This window comes from Falco biarmicus, chromosome 14 (assembly GCF_023638135.1).
Source record: "Falco biarmicus isolate bFalBia1 chromosome 14, bFalBia1.pri, whole genome shotgun sequence".
NCBI lineage: Eukaryota > Metazoa > Chordata > Aves > Falconiformes > Falconidae > Falco > Falco biarmicus.
In genome coordinates, this window is record NC_079301.1 from 11,056,605 (window position 1) to 11,072,758 (window position 16,154).

The window sequence follows — 16,154 nt, forward strand, 5'->3', positions numbered from 1 at the left end:
GTTGTATTCAGAGCCTGCCTTTCCTCCTCAGTACTCCTCCCAGTATAGCCCAGCATCACCTCTACACATGGTCTTTATCTCTTTCTCAGTAGAACTAGCGTCTGAATTTTCAGCTTTCGTGAGTGGCTGAACATTTTGGTTTGGAAAAGAAAGCCCTTCTTCCCTCTTTATTTCACAAGCTGATGTTTACATGCTTGCAAGGGCTTGTGCAAGCTTTGTAGCATTTGTATGTTGATTAAGAGCTTTACTAGTAGTCTGGCATGTTCTGCCAGGACAGAGGTATAAAGCAAAGGGGGAGTTCCATTGCAAGGTAGTTCAGAGCCCCAACAAGCCTGGCTTCCCAGCCACAGCAGTTACTGAGATGCTCAAGCTAGTACCTCTGCAGCCTCGGAGGAGCTGCAGATGGAGTGCACTCACAACACTACTCATCGCAGCATGGTTTTGCTGATAAGCACCAAGGCTTCTCTGCTGGCTTCTTCCTGACAGCCACGGTGCTTTCTCTGGACGGGTAACATGCTGCATTCTCAACTTTTGACCTGGCTAATGCAGCCTGCTGGCATGGAGTCTCGTCTCTGCCTGTAGCAGGCTGCTTTAGCTTAGTGTCCTCCGTTCTTGCTGTCTGTTGAACCTGGAAACCACCATCACTAGCACCTTTCTTCTCTCTTCTGCTGTTCCTTAGCAGTGTGCTTGTGGCCCGTTTGACCTGGACTCCCTCTGGTTCTTGACCGATCTCTTCTTTCTGTTCCATCTGTGAGATGTGGTGAGGCTTGCAGGGACTCATGGAAGAGCTGTGCTTGCTCTTAATTAAGAGCAAGTGAACAGTTGTGGAGGGTAGGCTGTAGCAAGAAGGCAAGCTGGGGGGCAGGGGAGGGAGCCCTCAGATTTCTGTGAGGGACATCAGCCACCCAGGGCAGTGCCCCTTGTGCTGGCTGGTGGGTGTGTGTCTGCTGCCCCAGGGGCAGTGAGCTGAGCCCTTTTGTTCCTGGGGACAGCTGTGTGTGGGACAGCTGTGTGGGACCCTGCGCACTGCTCGTCCCCCAGGCTGCACCACCCGTGCATCTGCGCCGCAGGTGGGTTGGAGCGTGTTGCTGGCCGGGCCTGATGGCGGTGGCCTCCCTCGCTGGAGGCGTGTGTGCCGGCTGCTTCCTCTGCTTCCCTGCTTGTCCCCGTCCGTGAGGACCCGGCTAGTGAGCAGCCTCGAGCTGGCTGTTGGGTTCCCCATCCCCTTATACCCCAGGACAGCCTGGGGCCGGGGTCTGCTCGCCCGCAGCCCTGTGCTGGGTGACCCCAGCGGTGCAAGCTGTCCTCGGGGCCGGGGCAGGAGGGGGGCTGTGCTCCCCCCGCCATCCTGCCTGGGGGTGGGCAGGGAGTGTCCCGGGGCCGGCGGAGCCGCAGCCTTGGGGGGAGCTGAGCACTCTCCCTGGGCAGAACAAGCTCCTCTTTCTGGTGTTTGTGGCTGGCAGCCCCCTCCTCTCCTGGCCCTGGGAGGCAGCTGAGCCTGCGCCAAGCGGCATCTTGGATGCTGCCTTCTGTATCGCTGCTGTGCCGGAGGGGGGAGGAGGGCGGCTCTGCAGCGGCCCGAGCGGAGTGGCAGAAGGCGGCATGGTCACGGGTGCTTCTGGACGGGGTGCAGCGGGGTGCTGCTTGCACGGTGGCAATGGCAGGGCTGGGCTACTGCAGCAGGAGAGCACAGAGCCGGGTGCTGACCTCCCGCTTTGTGCCCTTCAGGGCCCCAGGGTTCTGGTGAAAGCGCCCCAGAGACCACCCTGCCTCCCTGGCGGAAAGTGGATGACTTGTGCCTCCCTGGGGACAGGTGCCTGCTGCCAGGGGACTCGGGACTCTCTTACGTGGCCCGGCAACAGGGCTGTCCCTGCTCTTTCCTCCCACAAAAGGCTTCCCCCCAGCCATACCAGCTGCTTGGCAGGCCAGGTCCGCACGGGATGAGCAGGATGCCAGAGTTCCATCATGGTAACAGACCCAGGCCTGCCAGTGTCCAAGACCCCACAAAACCCTCTGGCTGCCCAAAAGTTTCCAGCGGGTGAGGGGGGACATGGGGACTGGGCCAAGACCTAGTCACAGCTTAGGGCACGTTTGGTGACCTGCGCATTGCCCAGCCGAGCCGCGTGCCTTGCAGCCACTGCTGCTGTGCTACACGTTAGTACCGAGCCGCAGCGGTTTTAAGCGGGTCTGACAGCTTCCAGCCCTTCTGCTCCTTCTCCAAGTCACGGCCAAACACTGCTTGTGACAGAGCCAGAGGCTACCGGGGACATTTTATTACCACTGCCCATTGAGTAACGCAGGTGGCTGCCCCGCTGTGGCCACTGGTCTGGGTTGGGGTGGGTGTGTTTGATGCGGGGCTCTCTGGGCCTGGGGGGCAGCCCCACAGGGCACCTGGACAGGGTCCGCAGGTGGTGCGTGCAGGTGATGCTGCACAGTGTGTGCCCAGCATGCAGGGAGAAGCCCGAGGTTGGGTGAGGCTTGGCACGGTGGGGTGATGGGCCAGCGGGAGCAGGTCATACCCCATACAGCCACCCCACACAGCAGCCTGGCACAGGTGGTCCCTGCGGACCAGGGCCCCAGCTTGTCAGGCACCATCAGAGCTGGTGGTCTGCGAGAAAATTGGTTGCTGCCCGCTCAAGCAGCCAAAGCTGGGAGTGGAGCAGCTCCGTGAGTGTGGTACCCGTGGTGGGGAGTGGTTCAAAGGGCACCGCTGCAGCCACGCACTGTGACCCCCTCCTGGGCTGGTTTTGTGGGGCAATGGGACACAGGGAGCCATGCCTGGGGCGCTGCTAGCTGTGGGACAGCCTGGGACAGGTCCAGGGACCCCTTCAAGATGCTTCTCAAGGCTGATGAACCTTGGTGGGCATGGGGCAGGGTTGTGCATCCATCCCACGTAGCACTGGATCGTGTTGCCTGCTTAAGGGCATACAGGGTGGCAGCGTACAGCTCACCCTGCGTGTAACAGGCCAGCAACAAAATCGGTCAAGCTGCTGACCGGCAGGGAGCAGCCTCCTGGGGAGACAGCGGGACAGGAGGGGCAGGAAAGCTCCGACCTGGGCTGCAGCAGCAACCAGAAGGTGCTGGGGCAGGTGAAACCCAACCTGTGTCACGGTGTGGGCATCTCCCTGTGACTGCAGGTTCACTAGCTCAGTGTACGTGCCGGTGGCATGCGGGAAAGCTGAAATAAACGCCTGCCCTTCACATGCTGCCGCACAAGCACAGGAGGCGGTGGCGGCTCTGTGGAGCCAGGGTAGGGTCTGGGTTGCAGCTCTGGCAGTGGGGGGCAGAGCCCAGCTCCCCTCACCCGGACTGGAAAGCATGGCAGTGTTTGCTGGCAACTGCATGTCTTCCTCTTTGATCAGGCATCGTGGCTGACACTGCCCTGGCTATGACAGAGAGATGCAGAGACCAGACGCATCCAGCAGGACCCAAATCCATGTCCTGTTTCAAATTATTTCTGTAATCCCATCAGGCAGGACTAAAACAGAGAGGTAGCTCTGCCATGGGCAGAGGCAGGCTGGAGGAGAGGCGGCTCCTGCCAGGAGGCTGTGTGTGAGAAGGGAAGATGTCCCCACGCTGCGAAGGGGCATGGCAGGAGGCAAGGGGACCGCTGGCTCTTGCTGCATGGTGCTTCTGGGGCCTATGGGGCTGTAGCTGCTGAGCCCGCAGTCTGGTCTATGGCAGGGGGTGGCTGGGTGGCAGGGCTGAGGCTGGGATGGCGCATCCCACACCAGGACCTGGTCAATCCTCCCTGGACTAGCTGTGCCCTACGGAGCAGTGGTGCAGGCAGGGGATGCTCCTCTGGCCACAGGGAAAAATGCCGGGGATGGAGGGTGTGGGGAGCTCCAGCTGCTAAGGGGTGCTCTAGCTGCTGCGGGGTGCTGCAACTGACATGGGGTGCTCCAGCTGTTGCGGGGTGTGCCGGGGCAGCACAGCCCAGGGCTATGCGGGGTGGTGGAGGGGGGAACTGGGGCAGGACAGGGTGCAGTGGGGCGGGATTCTGGATGCCCTGGGCGGTGCAGACATGCCCGGGGCGGTGCGGGGATGTCCCCGCAGATGGGGTCATTTGCGGGAGCGGCGCGGGGTGCCGCCGGGTGTGCAGGTGTCCCGGTCGGGACGGTGGGGCTTACCCCTCCTACCCAGGGCCGGTAGCTGGGCCGTGCCGGTGCCGTGCCAGGGTTCCGGGGGGGGGGGCGGTACCGGGGGTGCAGGCGCGGTCGGTGCCGGTACCCAGCGGGCGCGGTACCGAAGTGCGCAGCGCCCGGCGGGTGCGGCTCCCTCTCGGTGCAGTACCCGGGGCGGTGCCGATGCCGGGGCGTGCGGTACCGGGCCCGGCCGGCATACCCGCTCAGTGCGGTACCGGTACCGGGCGGCGGCGGCAGCGAAGGGGTGCTGCAGCACGGCCCCTCCCCCGCCCGCCCCCGCCGTGCACGCGCCGCGCGCTCCCGGTGCGGGGTCGGGCCGGACTGAGCGGAGCGCGGGGCGCGGAGCTGCCGCTGCCGCCACCGGCATGGCCCAGCCGCGCCGCCGCCCCCGACGGTGAGTGCGCCCCGCCCCGCCCCGCCCCGCCCCGCCCGGCCCGCGGCGGCTCTTGCTGGGGAGGGCGGCCGGGCGGGACCGAGCGGCCCCACGGCGCGGGGCCGGGGCCGGCCGCCGCGGCGGTGATGGGGGTCCCGGGGCGGGGGTGGCCGCGGGCCGGTCCCGGTCCCCATCCCCACCCCGATCCCGCGGCAGAGCGGCCGCCGCCAGGCCGGGCATCGGGGCGGGGCGCGGCGGGGGTTAACGGGTGGGGCCGAGCGCGGCGGCGGGTAACGGCGGGGGTTAACGGGGCCGGATGAGCGGCCGCGGCGAGCCGGCGGGTTGCCATGGCGACGCGCTGAAAGGGGGATTGTGCGCCCGCCTCAGCTGCGCAGCCCCCGCCCGCAGCCCCGGCCCCGCAGCCCGGCCCGGGGCCGCCCCGTCGGGCCCAGCGCGGAGCGGGGGCTGCCCCGGCGCGGGCGCTGCCGCCCCAGGGTCTGGGACCCTCCCGGGGCTTGGGGGTGCCGGTGCGGGCGGGGTCGGTTGTTTGGGGGGCAAGGATGCGCCTGGAGCCACCCGGCAGGAGGCCGCTGGCGTGAGCATCCCCGGGTCAAGGGCAGGCAGGAGATCCCCTTGGCTCGGTTTGTTTGGCGTAGCGTGGGGAATGGCATTAGTCACTGGGCTCCCGGAGCTAAAGGGCATCCCCTGTCTCTTGCGTGGGCAGGGGGCCGGGATGGAGGCAGGCTCGGTGGCAGACAGGGGCTTTGTGGTGCTGGCTGTGCCCGTCCCGGAGCGGGGTGGTGGGTCAGGCACATGGTGCAGGGGGCACCCACATGTGCTGTGGCTGAAGTTGGTGCCGTTCGCCTGAGCTTGGCTCTGCCGGGCTCAAAGCCTCAGAGCGGGACAGGCACGGTGGGTGATGGTTCACACCACAGTCCGTCCGCGCCTGGCGCTGTCAGCAGCAAGGGAGAGGAGAAGTGATGCGGGACACGAGGCCGGTCTCCTTCTGGACCACACTCTCCCAAATGGTGACAACTCCCAGCGCCTCCACTGGCAGCCCTTCCCAAGGCCATGGCCCTCCCTTGGGGAGGTAGCTCTGGCGTGAAGTCCCTACAATGCTGGGGTTTTCCTTGTGTCCTTTGAGGATGCCTTGTCTGCTGCTGCTGCTGGCTCAGGCCCCGACAACAGCAGAGGGGCTGGAGGTGCCCCCATGGATGGGCATGTGTGGGTGCAGTGGGAGAGTTGATGGACACAGCTCCCTGCAAGCCCCTGCGCTGGCCATGCTTTGTGTCAGCCCAGCGGGACCTTCTTTCCTCTGGAAACCGGGATGCTCTGTGGAATCGAGGGCATCTGAAGAAGGAGGGGATGTGTCCCTAGAGAGGGAGCTGTGGGTTGCCAAGGCAGGGGTCATCACTTTTAGCTCTGGGAAACGTGTCTGTGCCATCTTTTCTCCCTGCTCTGCACCGGAGCAAACATGCCAGGCCCTGGCGCAAGGGTGGGCACCCCGAGATCCCCCGTTGGAGCAGACCTCCTCCTGCTCTGCATGCTGCAGGTAGCCACCACCAGAGCTGGTGTCTGCAAAATGGTTAAAGGCTGACATTTAGAGGTCACACTTTTAGCATTGTGCATGTGTTTGCTTCATTTGCATTTGCAGTTAGCCCAGCTCGAGGCTTTGCCGCTTGCATGTGCAGTTGCCATGGTTACATGTGCAGTCGGGATGTGGAGTTTCGTTGGACACCTGCAAACATGCAGCCCTCAACCTCCGGAGGACCAGGGCACGAGTGACAGCCCCCAAGATGCAGGGCAGCCCTCAGCCCTGAGCGTGTGGGCCCTGCACAGTGATGTGCTGAGGAAACGGAATTACAGTGCCCATCTTGACAGGGTCTGCATGCTGCTGCCTTGCACAGCCTCCAACTGCCCATGTTCAGCACGCAACGTGTATCTAGGGCAGTGCTGTCAGAGAGGAAGGTTGTGCCCATGCCGAGGGTGTTGCCTTGGACCTTACACCTGGGTCTGTCTCCTTCTCAGACCCTGTGTAGAGGCCCTTCTCCCAAAGGACTGGAGTGAAGGTGCTTGAGGGAGGGTGGTGCAGAGCCTGGGAGTGGCGAGCGGAGCCGTGGCGCAGGCTGGCAGCGCCTGGCCCGCAGGCAGGGGCCTGCCAAGGCTTCAGAAGGCAGCGTGAGAATTGGCAGAGCGCTGTGTTGAGGCTCCAGCTGTGGTGACTGCATCTCTCCTGGCTCTCTGTGGGGTCTGCTCTGGGTGCTCAGGTCCAACACAGACAGGGATCTGGTCCAGGTGCCTTTTGACCAGGTTCACATTCAGTCCATCAGTGAGGGCAAGGAGATAGCAACTGCTAAAATCCTCTGGCAAGTCCACGTTGATTTTCATGGCAAAGGAGGAGGAGTTTTAGGACAGCAGGTATGGAAGGGCCCTCGAGGTCATTGAGGGTCTAAGCTCCATCTAACCCATTCCTGAGCAGCATCAGCTCAAGCCAGCTCCTAAACCCCCCAGTCACAGCGGTTCTGCTGCCTCCCAGGCTGTTTGCTGCCTTCTTCCCATATCCTTCCTGCTAGGAGCTGCCTCTGTGCAGCAGGTGGGGGAGAAGGGAAGCCCTCTTAGCTGTCTAGGAGCAACTGTGGCCTTGAACAGACCGGTGTGGTGTGTCTGTGCTGCACTGGTGGCAGCTGGAGGAATCTAGTAACAGGAGGGGGGTGGAAGGATGGTGGGAAGTGCTGGGGATGGAGACATGGAGCATGTGTCTGGGCATGAGCTGTGGAGGAGCCATGGAGGAACCTATGAAATCTCACAGCCAAGTATCTGCTGTCCTGGGGCTATGCACAAAGTGCAGAGGGATGGGGCAGGGACAGCTTGGCTCTGTTCTTAGGGCTTTCTGTGCCACTGGGATTCGACAATTATTTGCTCGACATGGGATCCCAGACAGAGGTTCCTCCCCTGATGGTCTGTGGTTATTGACTGCCGCTGACAGAGCACTTTGGAAGATGCTTCTTAATCAGGGTCTGGCATTTGTACCTGCATCCACAACCAGGGGCATGTGTAGGTCCTGAGTCAGCAGCTGGTTGGCAGGGGCACGTCAGCAGAAGGAGACATGTTGGATCCTGGGTGCCTGGGGTGCTCGAGGAGAGCTGGGTTTGAGGGCTGTGACAGAGCTGAGTGTTGCTGCATGGTGAACTAAATGCTCTGGTGGTCCCCTAATGTGATGCTCCCTGGAGCTGGGGGCAGGGAGCAGGCTGTGACCAGCGCTGTGTGCTGGCCTCAGCAGGATTCTGCAACGAGTGTGAGGGGAATGAATAAAAGGTCCTGCAATTGCCAGAGCTGGCAGTTTGAACCCACATCATTCAGGCCCTGGAGCAAGTCTGACTGAAGGGAAACAGGGATGAAGTGGGAGCAGTGGAAAGACACAGGGGCTTCTGCCTGCGGCTGCCGGGTCATGTCTGGTGTGTGCGGCTCCTGGAAGTTTTCTCTGGTTAGGAGGATATGTGCTGTTTGTTTGGAGGCTTGTCTGGGCTCAGTAACGGTGTGGTGTTGGAGTCCATGATGACACCTGTGTTCCTGCTTAGTTTTGCAGTTGTGTGGGGACACTGCCCTTGCAGTATGCTCCTTTTGCCATGTTGTCTGCCTGGCAGTGGGGCAGGCACGTGGCATGGTGAGGGGGGTGTCTGTGAGCAAGACTTTGTGCCAGGGAACACTGTTTGGGCTGAGACTGCCTTGGCAAGGAGCTTAGGGGATTGTTGTTAAAGAAGCCTTGTTCCTGACACTGCAAAATGCAGAACAGTGGAGTAACATCTGTTATTTTCAAACGGCATCTGAGTGTGAGCATATCCTGCGAGGTGCCTGGCAAGCAGAGCCCAAGTTTTGCTGGTGGCCAGATGCTCTGGCCACGCCAGCAGAGCAGGTGGGAAAGTCTGGGAAAGGTTGCAGAGAGAACATGTTACGGGGCTTGTACTGTGTGTGAGCCTTGTTTGAGTCTGGGCTGCTGGGGCGCTCTGAGGGTGAGGACAGTTGGCAGAGGCCGATCAGGAAGGCTTTTGAGGTGGACTTGGGGAGGGGAATGCTGAGAATGCCCTTTGGTGTGGTGGTCAGGGGCTATAGGGACTTTGCCTTCATCAGGCATTCATTAGCTGCTACTCTAAAGGAATGGGAGAAGAAGGCCAAGTCTGCAGTGTGGCCGACGTGTCTGCATGCCACTCACCATGGAGGTGGCCATGGCCATGTCCTGGTGCCAGCACCCAGTGCTAAAGGAGTTATGGAGGTGAGTCTGTGAGTCCGGCTGCCTTCATGTCTTTCCTCTACTCTTACGTGACTCCAGGCACCGCTGAGCAACTTGAGGACTCATGGGACAGCAGTGGAGGGGAAGGGGGCAGGGGTTGCTCTGTGTCTTTGTCTCTAGAGGTGCCTGGGAGCTCAGGAATGATGCGTGGGCGTTGAGATCATTGTAGAGTCAATGCCTGGAAGTTGCAGCAGGAATGGTCAGGGGTCTGACAGGCTCTGTGCAAAAAATGGCTGAATAAGGCAGGGTTCTTCAGTCTGGAAAAGAAACAACAGAAGATGGATAAGATGTCTACAGGAGGCCAGGAGAGAAGGGATAGAGGTTAACTGCTCACTGTTTCTTTCCATGCAAGTACAAGGTCACATCAAACGAAGCTAGCAGGAGGTGCCAAACAGGAGGAGGTGCCTCTTGCAGACTTGCTGTCAAGCTGCAGAAGTCCTCAGAACAAGGTGTTGTGAACAGTGAAACCTTACATTGGTTCCAGGAGAAATGGGATGAATTCAAAGAGGACAAGAGATTTCTCCAGAACCAATAAATACACCAAGATCCACCTCTGACTTGGGCAACTGCTGAGCTGCAAATTGCTCATGCTTCTGATTACTGGCAAGAAAGTATATAGGGCAAGGTGGGCCCTTGGTCTGAGCTGTTATTTTCATAAAGTTGTGCCTAGCAGAGAGGACGGAGCCAGCAGGAAGCACTGGGCTGTGGTACAGAAGGATGGGTTTATCCCCATCCAGCTCTGTGTTACTTTGCTTGGCACAGGGTGACAGATGCCTGCTCAGTTCTGTTTCCGTGCTCTCGCACGGGATGCTCCCGCCACGTGATGGAGGTGCAGATGGTGGGACCTGTGCTAAGCATCGATCCTCTGCCTCGGCATCACAGGGCCCTTTGCTGGAGACTTCTGACAGAATTTTGTCCACTGAACAAAATTTGGTTGGTTTGAAAACGGATGGCAATATCCCTTCCCTCCTGCGATACCTGGCAGTTCTGCTTCCTCTGGTTCCCTGGGCATGGACACCTGCCTGACAGGCTGGCAGCAGAGCTGGAATCTTGTCCCGATGTTGTCCCAGTTACCTGGTACTCGCTGCACATGGTGGGCACTGCGGGATCACTGGGGATCTGATCTTCATCTCCTCCTCCTCCAGTCCCCTGGCTCTGCCTATTCTCATGCACATCAGGAAACATCAGTCTCAGTTTTATTCCTGGTTTTCTGCCCAGATGAGAGAAGGCGTATGTCCTGCTACTGGTGAGGGTCCAGTTCAGCCTTACCTTGGCGTATGTGAGGTGCCACAAGGCTGCTCCCCAGCTCTTGAGTAGTCCAGAGACATGCAAGGGCAGCAGCGGGACTTAAGGCTCAGCTTGGGAGTTTTGCTTTTTGTGGGAGAAGTAGACTTGGAGAGGAGGATGCAGGGATGAGCTGGGTGTCCACAGTCCCCAGCGGGCTTTGGGTGGGGGGCAGCAGGATAAGGCCAAGAAAAGCTGAAGCTCATGGAGAGAACACTGTTTCCCACACTCATGACTCCCAGGAGGACCTGGTCCGTGAGGGCTGAGTGAAGCATCCAGCCAGCCCAGCAGCATCCCTGCAACCACCAAACTGAAATCTGCCCTTGGCTAGCGGCCACAAGGGGACCGATCCTGTGCCTCAAGACAGAAATGATCTCAGTTTCTGCCTTATTGCCATTTGGGTCTCTGTTGCCCCTAGGCGCTCTTGATGAGGATCTGAGGCTGCAGAATTGGGCAGGGAGCTGCTGTACTTTGATGCTCACAGCTTTAGGAGGAGCCAAGTGGTTACCTGTTCTTTGTAACAAAAGCCTCCTCCCATGTCTACCAGGAACGATGCTTCAAAGTGGGCATCTATCGAGGCACAGGAGCTGCCTTAGCACTGGGGGTTGCCTTCCCTTGGCATTGCTGGTCCTTGCAGCCTGCCTGTATGTCCTGCTTCATCCTGGTCTGCTCCCTCTGGAGAGACAGGGCATTCCCAGACTGCCTGATTTTCTTCGGTCCAGCTTATTTCTTAACACTAGGCAGCCTTTACAGTAAAACACATTAAAGGATTTTTTGCCAGAGGTTTTAGGCTTTCTGCTTTTTTGTGCTTGGAAGATAGAACATATGGGAGGAGAAAGCTACAAGGGAAAATAGAAAATACATTTTGGATTAAATTTGAACAGGCTTCCTTCCTAGCTGCTGGCTTGCCTGGCCTGCAGTCCTTAGCAAGCCCTGGTTGCATGAGCAGGAGCAGACTGCGGAGCTGCCCTGGCTACAGTCTGACCCTCCAGCCCTGGGGGTTTCCATGCTCTTCTGCTCAGTCACGCCAGCTTTGGTTTTGGATAGGGAATGTGAGTGGCTGACGGCTCTTGCTGAGGGCAGGCTTTCCTGCTTGAGGAAGGTGCTTGTCTTAGTTGAGTACGAGGCTGCTGTGGGCTTCAGCTGGGCCATCTAGCTGCTTGAGGTCCTTGCAAGGTGACTGACACCACATCTGTCCAGGCTGCCAGCTATATGTATGACCTGTGACCGTGGTGATCTCTGGCCATGAATCCTGTATGAACCCTTTAGGTTGGTCACGAGAGCACATAGCAAATCTGTGTGTTTCCAGAGTTCCTGGGAAAGCCTTTAGGGTTTCTGGGGAAACCAGTAGCTCTGGGATGGGCTTTTATCTCATTAAGCTGCAGATGGGTGGTTTTGGACGCTGTGCCATGCCAGCAGCATCTGTGGGTGGCTGTTGTGCCAGGGGCTGCGGGGCTCGCCCTTGCCCTGGTGCTGCCCTGAGCACAGAGGGCTCCGCCGGCAGCGTGGCAGCTCTGCTGTGAGCCAACACGGGCTGTGCACGGCCGGTGGCTTTGCCCAGGAGCTCCTCCATGGCCACCAGCCTTTATCCTTGGTGCTGGTGCTTGGTGGCGGGGTGGGGCGAGGGGGAAGACAGATGTGGAGGGGGAGGGTGGCTTCTCCGGCACCTGTGCCTTATTCTGGAGCATGCAAGTGTGAAATTCAATTTGTAGATAAGCCATAGCTGGTGAGGAACACGGGCCACAACGTCTGCTGGAGCCAGGCAGTGTCTGGGAGCAGCGCGGCCGGCATGCACGGCATGTCCTGCCTGCCAGCTCTTGCAGAGGCTGACGTCACCTTGGAGGAGCAGTGGCTGCTGCAGGACGTGGCTGCTCGACGCTGTGTCATGTTGGCTCCGGGTGTGCAGCCCCGGCCGCTGGCAGGAGCCCTGCCGGGAGGTGCTGCCCCAGGGCTGGGCTCTCCTGCCCTGCGGAGGCAACGGGCATGGCAGAGCTGGAAGTGAGAGGGACCTGGTGCTCTCTGCCACCAGCAGCTTCCGAGCTGGGCAGCAGGGAGGACGGGTGTTGTGGACGGAGGAGACTGTGATGTTTGCAGCCTGCAGCAATGGCATTTTCCCACCTCCACGTTCGGATCTTCCCTTCCTGGTGTTTCCAGTGAATCCCACTTGCTGGCGGGAGCAGCGGGAATGGGCATTACAGCATTAGCAAATGCAGCTTGCACTGGCCCATGCTCTGTCCCCTGTGTGCGTTACTACCAGCGGTCACAGCTCCCCTTCTCCTGTACCAGTCCAGAGCTTTCTGGGCCCCCCACCTCTGAATGCTTTGCAGGGAGCAGACCTCTGTTGTGGATGAAGAGATCAGTGCTGTGAGGAGGGGAGCATGGTCACCCAGGCCAGCCACAGCAAAGCACTGCCCTGGTCCTCCATGGTGACTGTCACCAAGGCTGACTGTGTCCCCAGGCAAGCCACAGCGTCATGGAGCGATGGGTCACTGCCGATGCCATCAGGCCTGGAAGGGACACCAGCATGGTGATGCCAGGATGATTGGTCTGTCTGGGTGTTCCTTGCTGGGCAGAGAAAGCACTGCTCCCCTGACCTTGGCCTGACTCTTGCAATATGGTCAGAAAATCATGTCTGGTCTTTGGTCAGGGCCACTGGCATTAACACACAATTCAGCAGCTTGTGTCAGGTGGGATGTGCTGGGGCACTCGCCTCTCCGAGGAGGGTAATGGGCTGGGGTTCAGCCGGGGCGTCTCTCTGGTGCAGGATGGGACCTGTAGCTCTCCTAGCTGTGGGAAGCCAGGGCACATGCGGTGGCACAGCCCTGCAGCCTGGGCTCTGGGCGCGTTGCGCGTTGGTCTGCGCACAGCCTGTCTGGTGTTTCACCTGGAAGTAGGTACTATTGTAGCAAAGTGGCAGTGGTGGGGAGGGTGGAGGTGATGCTAGCTCAAATATCTTCTGGGACAGCTTTCCTGAGCATTGCCACCAAGGATGCTGCAGTGAGGAAAGGATTTGGTGCTCGACTGCAGTACTTGGGCTTTCCAGCACCATCAGGCAGCACGCATGGCCCTGCTGCCTGTGTTGTGAACCTGGGGGGGTGGCTCTGTCGGGATGGCCCACACCCCCCTTTTGCACAGGGGTTTGCTGTGTCCACAGAGCCACCCTGCTCCATGGACTTGGTGGCTGGGTTGGTGTCCCATGGTATGAGACAGGGTGGTAACAGCGTAGGAAGGTGGTGCTTGTACACTGCCAGATAACTTGTAACCTTATCTCTGCACAGGAAAACTAATTATGTCGTGTTTCAACTGCTGTGGAAAAGTCAGCTTCTGCTTGTCTCCAACTATTTTCCTCATCTTTGTTCTTTGCCCTGGGTTTCATCACCTTTAGCCCAGATCACCTTCATGACCTGGTTTACAATTCTGCCTCACAAAACCTCGCACAGCTGATGAAGAGCGGTGGGCAGTGATGTCAGGCAGAAATAGGTGGTTGGTATATGTTGGTAAAGGAAACAATCCTTTATCAGTTCTGCTGGTAAACCAGAGGTTCTTACAGCCACAGTCTGGGTTACAACCTGTGATTAAGTGTTTTTTGCTTCCTGCTTTGAGTCAGTAAAAGTGAAACACTTGACAACTAATTTGGGTGTAGCTGTTCCCATTCAAAGTCCTCTTGGATTTTGTTGCCCACCCTCTCCAGTCGCATTTGCAGGAAGTCTTTGTATTTTAAGCTGCAGTAGGTTCCTCTCTGCCCAGCCCACCACCTTACATTTATAGAGCCTCCTCCAGGCCACGCTAGTCCATGGAAAGCATTGGCTGTGCACGCACTCAGCCTGCCTGCAGCCACCGGGGCTTTTTCAGCTTTCCTTGGAGCATGAGTGAGACATTTTGACCCATTCTTAGCACAGATGGTGGCCTGGGTAGGACAGGGCTTTGTGCACATTGCCCATGGCCCAGTTTGTTGGAGGGGGTCCATGCCCTTTGCGTGGCTGGGAGCCTGGAAAGGGGTTTGAGGGACTGGGGTATGAGAGTTTTGGGGAAGGACATTCCATCAGAAGCTGAGTTTCATACTTGCTGCTTAGTTTGGGGCATTTCAGATATGGGGGTGTCATTGCATCGAACCAGCCTCTTTGGGTCACTGAAGTCTCCTTTCTTTGTTAAACTTCAAACCTGCTTTTGCTAACATAAGAAATGTGAACGTGTTTGGATTTAGAGTTTCAGAAGCTTGTTGCTCTGAAAAGAGCCTTGTGCTTTTGTAATTGCTCCCTGGCATGGTTCAGTCATAATGATTCACGTTAACTTAAAAACTGGGCGCCCTGCTAGCCACGGTAGTTTCTGGGGCAATTGTTTGGAGGGGACATAGGAGCCATTGCTCTGGCAGATGTGAGGGGGGTGGTGATGAGCAGCTGGGATCTTGTCAACGCGCGGCTCGCCAAAGCTGGAGAAGGAAGTGAGGGGAATGCTGCTGGTGCAGACAGCTCTCTCTTTGCTGGGTGAGGCTTGCGCTCCAGTTGGTAGCTGTGGAGTGTTGATCTCAGATTTGTGAGTGAGCTTATATTGCCTTAAAGTAGGTGCCTGGTGCTTGTTTGTGATGTGTTGGAGAGCAAGCGAGTTGTCTTGGCATGAACTTTGTGCTGGTGCCAAGGGCTTGCTGAAAGCAGATTGTCTGTCAGTTCACTCCTGAATAGATGTCTGGAAATGCCAGGGTTCTGTGGATGCACTTTTGCATTGTCAGTCACCTGCCCGCACAAAGAGAGCACTGGAGTAATTCTGCCATTTATTTACAAAGCACTGTTTCCTCTAGGACAGAATAGAATAGAATATTTCAGTTGGAAGGGACCTACAAGGATCATCTAGTCCAACCGCCTGCGACCAGTTCAGGGCAGACCAAAAGTTAAAGCAAATTATTAAGGTCGTTGTCCAAATGCCTCAAACACTGACAGGTTTGGGGCATTGACCACTTCTCTAGGAAGCCTGTTCAGGTGTTTGACCACCCTCTTGGTAAAGAAGTGCTTCCTAATGTCCAGTCTAAACCTCCCCTGGTGCAGCTTTCAGCCATCCCCATGCATGCTATCACTGGGTACCAGGGAGATCAGTGCCTCGTGCTCCATGTCCTCGGGAAGCTGTGGAGAGCAATAAGGTCACCCCTCACCTCGCCCAGGTGATGCAGTTTGCTTGGCAGATATCCCTGTGTATCCCGCCTTTCCTCCAGCTGCCAGATGGCTGGCTGGAGCCCGAGAGAGCCCGAGCACTTTTCATGTGGATCTCTCAGAGGATCTGGGCTGCCGGGCTGTGCTGGGGTCTGGGGGGCTGCTGGGCTGTGCTGGGGGGTCTGCAGGGCTGTGCTGGGGGGGCTGCAGGGCTGTGCTGGGTTCTGAGGGGCTGCAGGGCTGTGCTGGGGGGGCTGCAGGGCTGTGCTGGGTTCTGAGGGGCTGCAGGGCTGTGCTGGGGGGTCTTCCGGGCTGTGCTGGGGTCTGCCAGGCTGCCTGGCCGCGCTGGGGGGGGCTGCCGGGCCGCGCTGGGGGGGGCTGCCTGGCCGCGCTGGGGGGGGCTGCCGGGCCGCGCTGGGGGGGCTGCCGGGCCGTGCTGGGGGGGCTGCCGGGCCGCGCTGGGGGGGCTGCCGGGCCGCGCTGGGGGGGGGCTGCCGGGCCGTGCTGGGCCCCCCCGGCGGCGGGCGGCGGCGGTGCTGAAGGGACAGCTCCGGGCCGGGGCAGCCGCAGGGAGCGCGGTGCCGGCAGGGCTGGGGGTCGCTGCCAGCCGGCGCCCCCTCCCACGGCCTTCAGGGAGCAGCCCCACGCACCGCCGCGTGTGGTGGGCCCTGCCAGGCCGGGGCAGGCGGGTTCAGGCTGGGACGGAGCGATGGCACATCCAGCTGTGGCAGCGGGTGTGGTGACCCCGTTGCAGGGGATTCTGCAGGCTCCTCTGGGGGTCTTCGATCTTCCAGGATGGGGCAGGCTCTCTTCCTCGGCTGCCAGTTGTTCTGGCGGGGGAGCAAGTGCATGGATATCCGTGCCAGCGCCAGGGCACTGGGTCTGCTGTTTAGCCAGTGGTTCTCATTAACCTCTGCCCTGGC

At 59.4% G+C, this 16,154-nt stretch overlaps 1 protein-coding gene across 2 annotated transcripts in view; it reads left to right on the forward strand.

The window, feature by feature from the left end:
- The first annotated feature begins 4,431 nt into the window (after positions 1–4,431).
- The window catches only part of NLGN3 (neuroligin 3), a 42,478-nt gene continuing 30,755 nt past the window's right edge, over positions 4,432–16,154 (forward strand). For both annotated transcript variants that reach the window (XM_056359867.1, XM_056359871.1), the window contains exon 1: positions 4,432–4,539. The gene's annotated coding sequence lies outside the window, so the exon portion shown is untranslated. The remainder of the gene's footprint in view (positions 4,540–16,154) is intronic.